Here is an 18395-nt window from a genome sequence, read left to right as displayed (position 1 = left end):
AAATTTTAAATTTGATAAATGTTGTCAAAATTTGAATTTTAAATACCTACTTATGAAAAAAATTAACGTACATACGTATTTTTAATATTTTTAAACTGCTATTTCCAAATGTTAAAAAAAAAAAAAATGTATCTAATCACACTAAGTTAAGATGACATATGTCAGTAAAACTTTATTTTAATAAAAAAAATAAAAAAAAAAACTGCTATTGTAACAATATATAAAGAGTCTTGTAATACATTTTCAAATTTTTTGACGGAACGTAAAAATGTTGTTGAGTTTTATAGAAAAAAAAAAACTAAAAAAATTTCAAGTCTTCAATCAGCTCAAAACGAGTCAAAATATTTTCAAAATGTAATCAAGTATAAACAATTATAAAATTAACATTTGGTGTAAATTTAAAGTATCTACGGACTACGATTATTCGTTTTTGAATACAACTTTCTTATAATAAGAAAATCGTTCCACGAGAAGTCGAGTGATATCCAGTATGTCGTTACATAAAAACAACTTCAAACTCTCCTGAAAATGTATTTGTCTTTCTGGTAGACATTTTTTTTTTGTTGGTAAAGCCTAAAGGTAGACAAACTTATGAAAAATCCTGTATTAAATATTCAAATCTTAGATATAAAAAGACAGTGGAATTTTAACTAATTTTTATGAATTTTTAACTCAAAATAATTTGTAAACATTCGTGGTTTTGACGAATTTTATCAAAATTCTAACTTTGAGCGCTCATAACAATTACTGTGGATTTACGCACAACTTAATTTTTAATTTCCACCGACTACAACTAATAGAACCTTGTATTATATCTTTGAATTTTTCAACATGGTGAGGCTGACACTTGAGCTCACATTAATAATTGTTTACCTAATTTACCTACCCATACTTAAATATTTAGTTGTATTATTTTGTATACAACAAATGTATATTATTATTTATGAAAGTTATACCACACTAAATCAAGATATATAAGATAATTAATGAGTGTAATAAATTAACTAATTAAGTAGGTATAGGACATACGGTTATACAAAATATATATAGGCAAATGCTTATTTTCAATTTTGTACCTAAATTAAACATTTTTGTTAGGTAGGTACTAGGTACCTATAATATCACTGTAATAAATTGTATTATCTCGACTGTCACGACCCGCGATAACATTTATTCGCCTGGCGATCGTAACGACAATAATGCGTTTGCCGATCAGTTGTCATTCGTAGTCTCTCAAACGTTGTACTACCGTCCACCGAAAATCATTATTGTGTATAATATAATAAAACACTAACCAATTTAAAATAAAAGTATACAGTCCACTTTAAATATCGAACAATTTTCTTGTCTAGGTGGATTAAATGCCACTGGGGTGATGATGGTGCAGAGGTTTAGCTTGTGCCTTGTATACATTTTTTCTCCTCATAAAAAAATAGTTTAACTACTCACTGCCTTTAGGAAGGTAACACGACTTTAAATATTAATTCGCTCAAAAATAATTATTGTATTATTGTGGTTTTTAAAATGTTTTCTTACGTTATTAAGCCGTTTTAAAATTGATCATTAGTTTTATAACTGGTTTTCTATTTACGATAATTTAAAGTACTCCAAGATTCGATGCAATATAAGTTATATAACACTAAAAAAAACAGTATTTTAACTTGTATTTAATAATAATATTATTATTATTATTATTATTATTGTTTATTGGTGTTATACTGTTATAAAACGTTAACAATTACATTTATTTATAAAAAAATTGGTACAAAAGTATAACATTTTCTCGATAGCTCAAGGTTAAACGCGAGGAGAGAGTATCTAATTAGAGCAAATAAAATAGTTAGTTATAATATAGTTACAAGGTAGGTACAAGGTAGGTACTACAACACGACAATTACTGATATAAGTAGGTACGAAATATATGTATAAGCATAACATAATAATAATTAGGTTAGTTAAGAATCGTGTTACTCAATTACCTACCGTGTAAGACGTATGAAATTATGAAATTATTATGAATGTAAAAATTATATTTAACACAAATGTATTTTTTTATATTTTAATTTTCAGGTGAGTTATGAGTACTTTAAGGCGTAGGTACAGACAATTGACAATTTTAAAATACTCATAGCTCGCTATATAATTGAAATATAATAAAAAGCCCAAGAGGTTGCCTAGATAATAATCTTACCTTTAGATTTTATAAGAAGTCAATTCACTCTAATTTTTAAACTAACGGAGCTACACGTGTTCTGCTGAGCGTAGCATTTGCCATGTTAGTAAATATCTTACCTCAATGTTACCACAAGTCGTTCTTTAGCGGGTATACTTTTTCTAAAATTTGTATCATTTTTAGTAAGTGAGTTTTTTAAAAGTGTGTATAATATATCGAATTGATATTTGTTCATTCTGAAGGTATTGAAATATCGATCTGGATATAATTCAAGTTCAACACATAATTTTTTTTAATTCTCCGTTTTCTGATCGTGTTTGATTCATAGGATGTACCCAAAGTCTGGTTTTCTTTAATGTATATTTTTTCTTTCTTCTTATTAATAATAATAACAACAATGCCAATAGTCGTTTAGATCGATTACATAACGTCATATTTATATTTATTGTACAAATTAAATAAACTAAACCACAAAAGACACGCACAAAACACGTCCTACCCATTCGAAAATATACGTGTTTAGTGTTAATACTAAAAGTAGTGACCTGCACGCAATCGCAATGGTAATTGAGAAGAGAATCAGATAATACATTTTAATCAATTCCCAAGTGAAAGATAAGTAGGTTATTGGTTGGATCGAAATAATTATAATTTATACTTTATAGTAATAGTTAACTTTTAGGCTTTAGCTGACGGATAATTGGACGTACGTCATCGCAACGGACGCCGACGTATTTAGTGTGGGAAAGCCTTAAGACGGAGACAACGTAGCACTGCAAGCTGTTTTGCACGGGAAAGAACCGTGAAAGCTACAGTCATACCTAACTAAGAAACGACATTTTCACCACATGTATAGGATAACATTGGCTGTGCATTTTCGTTTTTATTATTTTGATATCACTTATACGAAAAAAGTTCTTATTGGTTCAAAATCCATTGTTGTTTTGTGTTTTTCAAACTTAAATAACTTTTTTTGAATTTCCGAAAATAAAAAACGACATTGCACTGCCAAGGTTCTCCTTTGTACGTGCTGAAAATTTCGTTTCTTGGTTACGACCGTAGCCATCTCAGCTCGTTGCCACGACAAAACACTATTTGCTATAATATGTTTTACATTAATTGCAAGACAGAGGTTGCGGTTGTAACGTCCTCTTAAGGCTAAAAAATTGCTAAGCCAAGACCAACGCGAGTACCTATTGAAGATGCCTAAGCCAAGCAAATGATTTTTGGATACAATGATTTAATGCTAATCAATATTCTGAATTATTTGTATACAAGTTTACCGTAGGAAATAAAATAGGATTATTGAAAATACATTTGAGTAGGTACCTACCTATAGTGAGTTAAAGTGATTTCACGTTTTCAAAACTCGAAATTGAGTATCATAATACATTAATGCGTTCCTCCCCAAAAACAAATTCCATAGGTACCTATTGGACCAGTGCAATAAGTAGGCAAGTTAATTTTTTTAGTAGATAAAAAAATCCTCGTTTCTCATTTCATCTCACTATTGTCGATTCTATATCGCAACATCTATAGATTTTAGTGCGCTGCTGACGAAAATATGAAATTTACTACTATTAATATGTTCCATTGTTCCATAAATACCTAAGACAGCAAGACCAATATTTATACTGTTGTTCGAATGTTCGATGACTGCGAAGACGCAATGTTCGTTTATTCAAGTAAGAATAATTGGAATTTATTATAACTCAACACTAATATAATAATAAATCTCAACTATTTTATTATTATTACCATTGGCGCAGTTTGGGGGGGGGGGGGGGTGCTTGGGGGTGCTTAGCACTCCCAAATTTTTGATAGCATCATCAAATTTTTACTGACTATAATATTATGCCACAGGTATTTTAATACATTTATTTCTAAGACCTTATTATTTTCATCATAATAATAATAATAATAATAATAATACATAGGTACCTATCAGAATAATAATATAGATTGAAGTTTATTATGTTATAGGTAGTTATTTATATTAAGATTAATGCGAAGGTGCATACAATTAAGTTGTATTAATGGAGGGGGTGTGGGGGGCAAAGCCCCCACTGATCACTTTACTAGGCATAAATCTAGCACCCCCATACATTTAACTCAGATTGCGCCTATGATTATCACACCAAACCTTAGTTTATTGTAGTATTGTACCAAAGCGGCAAAGCCATATAGTAATATTCAATTTGCCAACCAAGAAAATGGTTAAACAAGATTCATTTGACGACACGAGTTCCTTACATTATCCAGTATTTATTTATTTTCAATTTAGGTACCTACCTATATCATAGAATAGACTCAATACAAAATTTATTCTGACATAAGCGCCAAAATGACATACAAAAAAAAAAGTTCTATCGTACGAAAGCACCAAAATCCTAGATATCTAAGTGCAACGGTTAACAGATATTACATGTAGAACTATATAATATTATATTTTAACAATTTATCATTAGCAATTTTTATAACATCAAAAAAATCAACCGATTTATTCAAATTATATTTATTAGTAGGTATGTATATTATATTTTAACAATTCATTAATCAACTGATTTATTAAAATTATAAATTATTAATTTGGAATTTTTGTTCCAGCCTAAAGCACAATATAATAATCAGCATATATACCTCCACCTTAGTATTTCTTAAATATACAAACTCGCATAAGACAGAGAATAACAATATAGTCTTGTAGACATATTCTGTTGACATTTTTAATTTACCAAAGTTGACAATTTATGTTTTAGAAAAAAAAATTAATACATTATACAATATTATACATACTAGCTATGTAATGAAAATTGTTATAAAAATTGAAATAAAAAGGTCTTGGAGGGATCTATCCCCCTTTTATCCTCTCCCATTTGACCGCCACTGGAGAGTATCTCAGTATGACGACAATCTGTCCACGTTCAGGGACAACAAGAAATAGGTGTTGCAAATCACGATCGAAAACACGGCGATGAGACTAACTATGGGATGGATAATAAGTTATTATTATTAATAAAGATGACTGACACTCTCAACGATGACTAAGAAAACAATTTAGAGATGGGTTATCAACAAAAAGTTCTCATAACGCATTAGCGTAATAATTAGGGCTGGGATTTTAATGCCCCAAGAAATCTCTAAAGTAATAAAGGGTATCTCTCCCCATTTCACATTATAAATATAGTCTGTTCAACATAAGAAATAGACATAGTTGGCTAAGACAAATTTTTGTCCGTGACAGTCGGATACTTTCCTCACAGAGTGGATGCGCAAGGCCAGTGCTTGTTTTGGAATGAACACCTTTGTACAGCCCTGATTACCGTTCTATGCTGAATAGACTCTAGCTGGAGTACTCAGTACAGTCAATTTTTCATTGGTAAGTATTTTAATTATTTATTAGAAAAATATATACACGAATACATATCTTAATCTTAATATAATATCATATAGGTAAAAATAAAGCAAAACTTATTTCTCATAGTTCAAATTATAAAACAAGTATTTAGTTTCAAAAAAATCAATACTAATACTATCTACATAAATAAATACAACACTTCAAATAAAATATATCCTATCTTGATATAGTTTGATTAACATTAAACTACATGCCGATACATTACATTTGAGAGGAGTAATAATTTAAATCTTTGAATGGCAGTGTTTTAGTTTCGTAATTTACGTTTAAAGCTGTTTAAATTACGAGTAATTTCTCGATCACAGCGTTCAAGCTCTATAAAAAGTTCCTTATCAAACACTATATTTTTTTTTGCCCATTTATCTAGCAATTTTTTATTGACACTTCTTAACTGTAATTGTAATGCTGGATTATTGTTTAATGTCCCTTTTTGGATATTATTGTTAAACGCATTTGTAGAGTATGAAATATTTTGGTTATGGTCAAGTACATTTGGATTAGATGTTTCATTTCTTTGAGAAACTGTTGAACCATATCTATGTTTGATTCGGTTTCCCTTAACATTTTCTGAGTATTTTTTGTGCTGAATAACACTAGAATTTGTAATCAAATTTTTACATTCAGCATTCTTAACATCCATAGATCGAAGAGTTCTTGTACAAAAACTTTTTAAAGAATTTATATATTCATAATGGAATTTGTTTTTCTTTACTTTAGGAAGATTTATTATAATATTAGATATTGCTTTATGTAAATATCTGATATTTATATTTTTACTGTATTCGGTAAAATCAGCTAATGAATGCCAATCGTCAATGTTAACACATATTGTATTCCATTTTCCTGAGCCAAAAACTCCCGACGGATACGGTGCATATTGAATTTTTCCGTTTGAATTCTGTAAAACAAAAATTAAATAAATTATATTAGTTAATCAAAAAATATAATTTTTTTCAGTCATTAATTTTGTAAATTATTTAAAAGTGAGATAGGTATTATAAATAAAAAATTATATTATAAAGCCCATTGTACTTACATACTCTACTGGTAAGTTAGTAGGTGAGTTCTCAAAGTCTTCTCTATATAATTTATTGCTTCCAAAATACCAATACACTGATTTATTTAGGTCATAGCCTAGTGGTGTTACGTTTAACAAGCGGCTTTTTTTAGGATTTTTGTAGAGTTTTTTTTGTATATCTTTCACATCAAGAATAAAATTACAAAAGATGTAAAGAGCTTCAACTTTTTGTTTACGTGTTAAATCATCAAAATATGTTGCTGAATCTAGTGAATATTTAAAGTTGTTAATCTGAAATAAATATACAGTACATAATTATTATATCAATAATCACTATACTATTTATCTTTAGGCAATAAAAAATTGTATTTAAAACAATATGCATTACTAAAATAGTGTAATTTACTAATTTAATATCAAAAAAGGTTGGTAAGTGGGTGTCACTCTACTGTACAGTAGGTTACAATTGGGTCACTTGATACATTTTGTCAAAATTCAAAGTTTAAATGCTTATAAAAAAAACAGTGTTTATATATTTTTAATATTTTTCAACTGCTAAGGTAACAATATATCAGGAGCCTTACATTAAGTTTTCACACTTTTTGGCCCAACAAATAAAATATTATTGTCATTTACTCATTTATAAAAATATAACTAAACAACTTAAAATTTAAAATATTAAATGCACTTAAAAAAAAATCAGCCAATATCTACACGAATCAAAAAATGGCTAGACACAACAAATACACCACTGCCTAAACTGCTCTCCCCTGTTCCCTACATATACCCTCCTTGGAAAATGAACCTAAACATCAACACCTCAATGATTCAAGAAATCCAAAACATAGAGCCGTCCGAAATCCCTAAACATTTTAATGACATTGTACTTAAGAATTTCTGTAATCATAAAATTATATACACCGATGGATCAAAATCCAACGACAAAACAGGACTAGCTATAATTACAGATGAAGAAACCTTTAAGTTCTCTTCACTGGAGATTAATTCTATTTACACCATCGAGGCACTAGCGATCCTGAAAGACATAGAACTAACTGAGCAAAATTGGAAAAATACAAAGTCCTTCTTAATAGCCAGCGATTCTTTTAGTTCTATCCTAGCTATACAAAACCAAGGGACATCAAATAAAATAATAAAAAATATACAAGAAAGAGCCTCTTCCCTTGCCCCCCCGTTCGGTAACCTTCATGTGGATTCCTGCCCACAAAAACATACCAGGAAATGAAAAAGCTGATGTAGCAGCTAAAGAAGCCTCGACCAACATCAATATCCCCAAAATAGACCTTTCGACTTATCAGGACACTGCCCGATACGCCTTAAAAATTAGCAAAAAGATTCACCAACGACTCTGGGACCAGGAACTTAACAACAAACTATACCAGATAAAACCTTTTCTGTCACCTAACCCAAATTCTCCCTCAAGTACGAGAAGACAACAAGTGATATGGACACGGATGAAAATTGGACACACAAACATCACACACGTCCACTTAATGAGAAGAGAGCTGAGACCAAACTGCGAATTCTGCAACAACGCCCCGATTTCCACAGCACACCTACTCCTTGAATGCCCTAATTTAACAGAACAAAGAAAAATTTTTCCTCACCTAACATTAAGAGATATTTTAAGTATAGACAATTTTAACTATTTAATAACATTCCTTAAAATAACCAATCTATTTAATAGAATCTAAATAGTTATATATTATTGTTACCTATACCAATATCACTACATACTTGTACTATACTGTATTTCCTTTATTTAAATATTAAGATAATTGTAAATAACTTGTAAACATGTTTTTGTCCCCGGCTAATGACTTTAATGTTGAAGCCGTATCAAAAAAAATGTCCTTAACAGCTCAAAATGAGTCAAAATATTTTCAAAATTGTATGATGTATATAAAATGAAAATTTAACCATTCAGTGAAATTTTTATAGTAATTCACTTTTTGAATTACAACAAAATAAAAAAAATCACTTCATGAGAAATCGAGTGAATATCCAATCTTGTAAAAATATGAACTTCAAACGCTCATTAAAATTTAATTTGACTTGCTTGTAGAAATTTTTTTTTTGATAAAGGTATACAAACTTATGAGGAATTTTGTATTACATTCTGAAATCTTAGATTTAAATAGAAAAATTTTTATGAATTTCAAAACTCAAAATAAATTTGCACATTTTTGTGAATTTTACGGATTTTGTCAATATTTAAACTTAAAATGCTTATAAAAAAAATCTTGACTGGATTTTTAATATTTTTTATCTGTCTTTGAAATAATATATTAGGAGCCTTCTATTACAATTTTCAAGCTTTTTTACCCAACAAGTAAAATGTTATTGATATTTATAGAAAAAAAAACAAAAAATTAGAAACTGAAAATCTCCGTAAACAGCTCAAAATAAGTGAAAATATTTTTAAAAAGTTATGGTGTATAGAAAATGTTAATATAAACATTCAATCAAAATTTCATGTAATAAAATAATAGAAAAATAAAAGTTAAATAAGCTTATAACAAAAATAATATGCTGTTTGATAAAAAAAATACATACAAAATATGTTTGGAAATAGAACTTAACTATACCCAAAATAAATATGCATACCTATTCATTAAATGTCGGACCTAATATTCATATGTTTTGGAACAACTTAGGTATTTAAAAATTAAATATTTTAAAATTAAAAACATATTAATTTTAGTTTGAACTTACAGTGCATTTCCTCCGAAATAATTCTTTCATAATATTCCACCATTCATTTGTGTTTGGATCATAAGAAACACAAATTTGGGTAAATCGGATGGCCATATCAGTCAACAAATATGAACTCTCTTCAACTGCATTTTCAAATTCCTGTAAATTTTTTTTTGTTAAAAATAGTATATTAAAATGTTTTATAATAGGTACACTCCTATTAAATATTGACTCATTGTTTCGAGTTAAACAGTGTAACATTTTGGATAAGTAATTTATAATATATTTGGTAATGTACCTATCTATCATATTTTTATTTAATCATTATTATACACATGTCTGTGAATTAATACATTTTTTTTACTGTCTGCTAAAGCCAAGCCAACATTACTTAAAAACACAAGACATTTTTTTTTAAAGACATTTGTAACTAATTAATAATTATAATAATTGATTTTGTTTATACATTTTAAAAATTTAAAAAAAAAAACTCTAAAATATAACACTGTTCAACATCTAGTTAACAATTAAACATATTATATTATATAATTTATAATATTTATATGATAAATAAATAAATTTAATACCTTTAAATAGGTATTTATATTTTTGTAAAATATTTTTAAGCTCTACTGTTAAATTTCCTTCCCACATTTGAGTATAACTTACTACTTTGTACTTACATCTATGTTTATTCGACTGATATCTTTAGTGATAAGGGCGAAAACATTACAAAAATGTACAATACTCGGTATCTCCCACCAAGTTTGAATTCCTGAAATGTAACAAATTTATTATTATAATATATATTTTACTAATGCATCATAATAAACAAACAACAAAATCACATAAGATTTAAAGAAATAACTATAGCCTACAGGTATCTAGTCAATCTAAAATTTATATTAAGTTTGAGGATCGTCACGAAGAAGTCTTATTTTTTAAAAGATCAGAACAAAAATAGAACATAGGTTATTAACAATTATTATATTATTAAAAAAAATTTCAAATATTATATAATGTAGGTACCATACATTCATTATGTATGTTCAACCCCCATTTTTCCTTAACACGTTGACTGCCAGTAGTCATTTGTAATTCTCAAATACAGTGTATTCTCGGTAATTCGAACTTTGATAACTCAAAATCTCAACATCTTGAACAAATAAAATTCCCCTTCAAATAACAATAACACATTAAGATTTTGATAACTCAAAATTTTTAGTAAGTCAATTTTTTTTTTCCCCTGCGAGCTTCAAGTTACCAAGAGTACATTGTATTATAATTTTGTAACCACCAACGCCCATATTTTATATTTACTTCCTACCAAGCCTCATGACATCCGGTGACCGTAAATGAATATGGTTTTAACTAATTACATTTACTATGGAGCTACAATAATGTACTAAAAAGAGAGTAGTGGCATACCAGGAAAAATATTTATTTGATGTAATAAACATATTATTTTTATTTTTTCAAATATAATAGTAGGTATATACAAATTAGGAAAAACATGGAAATATATGTTAAGTGTGTCAATAATGTATACCGTGTTACCACCGGCGGTCACATGGCAAACAAGTCAGTCAACATGTTAAATAAAAAATTTATTCAATCAATTACTTAGATTTTCTAGCCATTTAAGGATTATCCTGTACTAGTACCAACTATTTTTTCTAATGGGAATCATACTTTTTTATATAAAATTAATTGACTTTTTTGAAAATGTTGATTGTGTTCTCTGGACACCCCCAATTTGATTTCTATCGCAAGGACTATGTAGTTTTATTAATTAATAAATTGCATTCAAAAAGGGGGGTTCTCATTTGAAAAACAGAAGTTTAAGTCACCACAGGACTACCAAATACTACAAAAAAAATTGGAGAATTTAAAAAATAATCTTTGAGTATATTTAAAATGTCCAAAAATTAGAATTTGAATAAATTCATTACTGAAGGAAAACATGGGGATGAGCATGCTTGGTGAATCATCCCTGCATACAATGTAAAAACCAAAATGATAATATAGACAGTGGATTAATAAAGTCACAAAATATAAAATACAATCCATTTGCTGTAATAATTTGCTTGCTATAAAAATTATGTATAAATACATTTTTTTTTTCAAATTTACATAGGTAGATACTACAATATTATGGTAATAATATTATAATATTAAGTGTTTCAGAAAAAAAAATATACAATATACATTTTTATTGAGAAAAATCTGTACAAATGAGCATAATAATTTATGTGATCACTCTTCACCTATATAAAAAGTAGTTTTATTTCCATTGGTTTTTTTTTTTTTTAATACAAGATTCCGTACGCCTTAAAATGTGAAGGTCTTGGAATTCTTGACAATTTGCGCACCACTATTATACACCTCCGAAAATATTGGTCTGGTTGCGCCCCAGTGGCGTATAGTTGGGAATTTGGTTTTTTTGGTGGGAGGGGGAGGGGATATACGTTTTTAGCAAACACACGAATGGTCATCATCAATACTTTGATCAAAATGTTGACAGTAAGAAAAAAGTTTTTTTTTTGGGGGTGGTGGGGGGATGATCTACCCTCCTAATCCTCCCCCTAATTACGACCCTGTTGCGCCCATGTGCATTATATAACATTCGAATTAAGATAAAAGTACACCCCCTTGAGAAATTTGAATTCACGTTGAACGAAAAAAACTTTCAATTTCTTTGACTTTTATCCGAACGGATTCGTTCAGTGTTTCGAAAACTACGCCACAACATGCACACGAACATAGTAGTACAATGGTAATAGGTAATATGATGACAAAACGTCCCAATCGCATGTATTATCATAAGCCACACAAACAAAAACGGAGGGAAATTACGAATTGTTGTTGTCTACGACGGTTATTGTGTCCTCTGATCGCAAGATAATAATATTATATTGTGGCGTCGATACGCGCGTAATGGTTGCATGACATCACGAAAGCCATAATATTTTTCGTCGCCGTCCGTTAAACGCGTAACCGCGTAACCGGTTTTGGTATTGTTTTTAGCCGTACAAGTCAATAATTAGCGCCGTCGCTATACTCACCGTCGTCCATCGTCGTGGTCCGCCGCGAAAGAGCGTCGGAACGAAATATTTGAAGAAATTCGGCGTATCACGCGGACACGATATTATGAAAAATTTATACTCGTAATATTACGACAGGTGAATTATAGTTGTCGCCGTCAATATTGCTATTGTGAGGTTAAAATCACGTCCTGGAGCATAAAAACTCGTGGCGGACCGACGGTTCTTGGACGAAGCGTTTGACCGGATACCTGCGGCAGTCCAATCGCAGCGCTCGGAATGGCGGCCACCGAGCGGTCGCGAGCCGCGGACAGTGTCACCAGCGTAATATTATTTATCGAAATCGCGGAAACAACCGGACGGCGGTTGACGGAAGTACTACAGAACCCCGCGCGCCCACGGTTTCAAACGGTCAACCGGTCATGGACTAAATAGGCACGTCCGCGAATCTCAGTACCTCGAAACGGACAACACTGTACCGGGGACGCAGTGTAGGTCGCTGGAAAAGATGCCCCGGGGGGGAGGGGTTGAGAAAATACGAATTATTACCGTTATTTTGAAATGATTATTTATTGTATATGAGATATTTTATGGGTTATGACGGTAAATTGTGTAAAACCGAATTCATCCGCCTCGGTGTTTCTACCATAATGTCCGAGATGTCTTCACGAGAGATACCCCCACGTCACTGTATACGTTTGAAGATATGGGTACGATATTTAAAAGATCGGGTAGGTATAAAATAAAAAATAAAAATATTTCGAATGATCGATAAGTCGAATAGTACAAAATATATAATCATCATACAATATTAATAGTTAATGAATATTGGTATCTATATACCTACCTATTCTTATGAAAGAACCATTAATCGTAGTTTATACCTCAAATCGTGATTGAAAATTATTTATTATATATTAATTTTTTAATGATAAGTAGGTATACCTAAACCGGCTGTAACCCATAAGCGCAAAATATGACCCAAATGCAACCCAAAAGCGCAAAAATAAATATCTCATAAGCACAAAGAAAATTACCTTTTTAATAACCCATAAGCCCAATTAATTTTATAAAAAAAGTGTATTTTACTAAAATCATATAGTTTTTTAATACTATGTTATTCGTGATTATAAAATGAATTACATATAATTACGTATTAGTAAATATTAATTAGTATAAAAACACCCACAATCAAGATAATCAATGTAATTATAAAACATTATAATTAAGAATTTACATTAGAAAAAAAAAATTGTATTTAATTAATATAATATTATAAATAGTAGGTACCTTAATATTAAATTTTAAAATTGAAGCCCATAGTTTTTAAGTAATCCGATTTGAAATTTTTTCAACATGTTTCAATTAAAAAACTCAAAAGTCATAATACAATAATCTATATAGGTATTGTATCTGTAATATTATATATATTAGTTATCTTAAATGATTATCAACCGTCACCGTAATTTGTTACGATAAAATTCGATAATACTAAATATACTAAATTAAACTAAAATAATACTAAACTTCATCTGAACTCGATCGCTGTTGTTGTATTTTTGAATATAATATTATAAAAATACTATGTTGTACCTAACCTATTTAATTAAATTTATTAATCAATAATTTTAAAATGCAACCTATAGTGTAACAGGTACAATATTGTATCAGGTAATACAATTTATTTTATACCATTACTAAGGTACAAAAGCGCAAATTCGTTTTGCGCTTTTGGTCTATCGAACAAAATAGACAATTTGCGCTTTTGGGCTTCACCGCCTAAACCTATAGTGTATATTGGTAATTAAATATTAATAACGTAACAATTACTACACTAATTAGCTTTTAAAAAAATATTCCATCAATCAATTTCGTGTGATTGACGGCTGTGAGTAATATTGTGTAGTCTGGGAATCGGTTTTCCTGTAGGGTCGGGGATTATTTCCCGTGGATTTTTATTCCGCAATTCACCGTCTCCATAATTCCATAGTTCAGTGCATATACCTAATATTGTAAAACCATGTATCGTAATAATCTCAGTACTCTGTTTAAAAGAAATTCTACTCCTCTATGCTTATGCGTACATGGATCAAATACATTTTTTTTTTTTTTTTAATACGAACAATTTTATATTTTAGTCTATAATATGCACTGTACTAAGCGGTATTAAGTATTTTGTATACCCACTACCCAGTATACAATGTTAGGACAATATATGATTTAGGGTACAATTATGGGACAACAACGCAATTGAACGAATCCGCGATCCGTTTTTGTATTTTCGTCCGTGAAAACTAAAACGCCGCGTCGAACGCGTTACGTAATTCAGTAACGTAACTGTTTCCGCGTAACGCAATATTACAGTGACGGACCGGGCCACCGTGCTACCGTTCTACAGCACGGTGTGCTGCGGGCTATACGGTTATGCAGTGGCGGCTCGTGAGGTTCACCTAAGGTGGTGCACAAGAAATGTATCTAAGTAAGTTGGTAAAAATATCAATTTTGTTATTGGTGCATACCAAAATAATGTAATACAATAACGTAATTAAAGCCGCGGTCGCACGATGATAGTAAAACGCGATAGTTACTATCGTGAAAGCTGCTATCGAGAGCTGGTGTCATCGTGCGAACAGATCGACAGTGACTATCAAACTATCACGAAAGCGACTCTCGCACACAGATACTATGAAATAATATTTACTTGGTATTTGTTTTTTTTTTATATCTGTGCTCTCGCACTATCAATGTGATAAGTAGATTTCACGATAGTGATGGTAATTATCATCGTGCGGACCACGGTCTTCGAAGATATCTTCTAAGACCGTGGTGCGAACAGTCGACTACCATACTATCATACACATACTATTGTGTTCAAATACTAGTTTCAAAACTTCTTTTTTTATTAAATGTTTTTTTTTTGCTTATATATCAATTTTCCACCTACTATCACAATTCACTATCACCTTCATACACTGCTCGTGTGTACCATTTAACTATATAATAATAGATATAGTATTATAGTTATATAGTTCAATGGTGTGAACACATTTGATAGTGTGATAGTACTATCACATATTCTCATGATAGTAACTATCGCGTTTTACTATCATCGTGCGACCGCGGCTTTAATGGATAATGTTATCGTTTCGACGAACGACGCAACATCGCGACACTATAAAAATAGGTTCGGTGCACGCATTAAATGTGCTCCAAACCACCATAATTTATATTATTAATGCCCCTGCAAACCCTATTAATTTTCCATCAAAACGACCTTGGCGACTGACAAAAATTAAAGTACTTCTAATGGTTCGATTTAGAAAAATGTAAAGATGTTTTAATTGGTCGACAAGTCTACTTTGCATCGGTCGGAGCATATTTTTTAAATATTCAATATCAAAAATTTATAAATTTATAAAATGTAAAATATTTATTCTCGTCAAGAATTTGCTAAAATTGAAAAAGTGCTCCTACCGATGCAAAGTAAACTTGTTTACCAAGTACCAACACAAACATCTTTACATTTTTTAAATCGAACCACTAGAAGTACGTTAATTGTTGTCAGTGCGACGGCTATTTCACGTCTATAAATTGGTTTTGTATATTTTTACCTAATGACTTTAAATGACTTGTGCGTGTGTGCTACCATAAACCAGATAAGAAATGACAATGAAGTGTAAATTGATGCGGTTCGCGGGTGATGGTAGGGAAGTATACACACACTAATGATCATTTACTACACACACAAAGACGATCAGTAATCGCAGGAACGAAATAATTGCCTAAACACAACTCCTTAAAAATAACACATTTGCAGAGGCGTGTTGAGGCATGTAACTAATATTTACACGGCCCGGGCGAGCACAAACAATTTGTGCTCTTCGAATTATTTAATTGTTTATAGACACACTTCTTAACATGAAAAACCCAGAAAACTTTTTTTTTATTACAGACCATGTGCATAATAATCAATTATAAATTATCATAAGAATCTAATTATTTTTTATAATTTTTTAATTTTTTTGGGTGGTTCACGTCTTTCCTATGCACCATACCACGAGCCGCCACTGTGGTAATGAAAAAAAATAATGTATAAATATTAAAATCAATCTAATTATGCTTACAAGTTTATTACATAGTTGTACTGTTGTACTTAGTATAGGTAGCACCATAGAACATAATATTATTATTTTATTTTTTATTTATTAAACAAAAAAACATATTAAATTAATAAAAATTACAATAAAATTCAATCACAGAAGAAAATAAATCTAATAAACAATTTTTCTTACATAAATATTAAAAGTGTTTACAAAAATATAATTAAAATTAAAAAAATCAATTTGTTCATCATTAGCGATTAAGTTCAATTTAAGATGTGTGATTAAAATATCTTATGCCAATAATACGAATCAGTACAAATTTACTTTGCGTTCGGCAATTGGCAGTATTATCACAAAAACACAGTGGAAATATTCAAAAATAAACACAGAGCTGTGTATACTGCGATGACGGCCCTCAGTGGTTTGAAAGTGAACATTGTCAATTGACTATTTTAAAATTTGGAAAACTCAAATTTTTTTTTACACATTTTTATCTCTGTATCCTATTGAATTGAAACATAGGTTCTAAGGTCTTTAAAAATGTTTATTATATTCGACATTTTTCTGAATTTGTTAGAAAGATATTTATTTTATTTTTCTGGTCCAACAATATTTTTTTCCTTTTATATTTGATTTTTTAATTTGTGCAATAGGTCTTGTAAACTAATACGTTAAATAATAATAAATATTTGTATATATATATTTATTTTGAAGATCAAATAGACGGTACCTAATTGAATATTTATTATAATTTGCTATATTATTTTCATTTAAAATACTGTGAATAAAAATTACTCAACATTACACTATACTCAATACAAAAATATTGTAAAGGAAGTTCTCAAGTACCAACAAGTATAAACATTGTTTGCGGTCACTTGCGTCTTCAATGTATAAAAATAATGTTAATATTATAAATTGGAATATATCCGTAAAACTAAATTATTCAAAATTTCAGGTTTCAGTTTAGACTCTATAGTCTATATTATTATATACATTCAATTTTCATAATTGTTTTTTGAAAAATATAAATTACAATTTAAAATAAATATAATATCACTATATGTACTAAATTGTGTGTAGGTATTTTAAATAATTACAATACCGTTAAATATTAATTTCTGTAAAAAAAATTATTGAAATTGATGTCTTTATTACTACTGTTAGCATCTCTTGTGGTACAAGTAAGGCTTTGACGTCATCGGACGTACAAAAATATTGTAAAGGAAGTTCTCGAGTATATACCAATCTGATTTGTGTTTTTATTTACTTCATTCGCTTAATTTACATAATATGCCTACTTATTCTAATTTATATGCCACCATGGAATATGTACTAATTATACCTTATCGGTGTCTCAGGTTAGTTGAAACGAGTAAGCAAATTAAAAATTATCAAAAATCGTCTATACGCATTATCTAATGACCGCTTAGATGTTTTTTTTATTAATATCTGTAAAAAAAGATATATTAAATGATTTGAAGTTTGAAGATATTTTGGACACTATTAAAAACTCATTTTATCATACTTATTACTTTATCTAAATTATTATCGTACACGTAATTACATAAATATATAATTTATTATAAGATTTAATTTGTCATACTGCTATATACTAATTGTCATTGATTTCAGGGCCGGATCTTAGCTTTTTAACACCCGGGGAAATTAAAAAAATACGCCAATCTCAGGGAGATTACCAGAATTAGTATTTTTTTTTATGGAAAATCAAGCACACTCACACAGTATTGTGAGGACCAACACTTACAAAACCTTTTGCAATATACTGGACCAATAATTTATTTACCACAAATAATTTAAACGATTTTAAACTAATTAAGTAATAGTTTAGAAGCACTTCTTAATGGTTTATTTAAAGCTAAAATATGTGGAAAATATTTCCAAGTTTCAGGCTTAGAAT

General features: G+C 29.5%; 1 pseudogene; it reads right to left on the bottom strand.

The window, feature by feature from the left end:
* Window positions 1–5553: 5553 nt before the first annotated feature.
* On the bottom strand, window positions 5554–12741 carry LOC132935935 (uncharacterized; annotated as a pseudogene).
* Window positions 12742–18395: the final 5654 nt, after the last annotated feature.

This window comes from Metopolophium dirhodum, chromosome 1 (assembly GCF_019925205.1).
Source record: "Metopolophium dirhodum isolate CAU chromosome 1, ASM1992520v1, whole genome shotgun sequence".
NCBI classification, from domain to species: domain Eukaryota; kingdom Metazoa; phylum Arthropoda; class Insecta; order Hemiptera; family Aphididae; genus Metopolophium; species Metopolophium dirhodum.
Note: the sequence above shows the minus strand (reverse complement) of the source record. Positions and strands in the feature narration are given on the sequence as shown.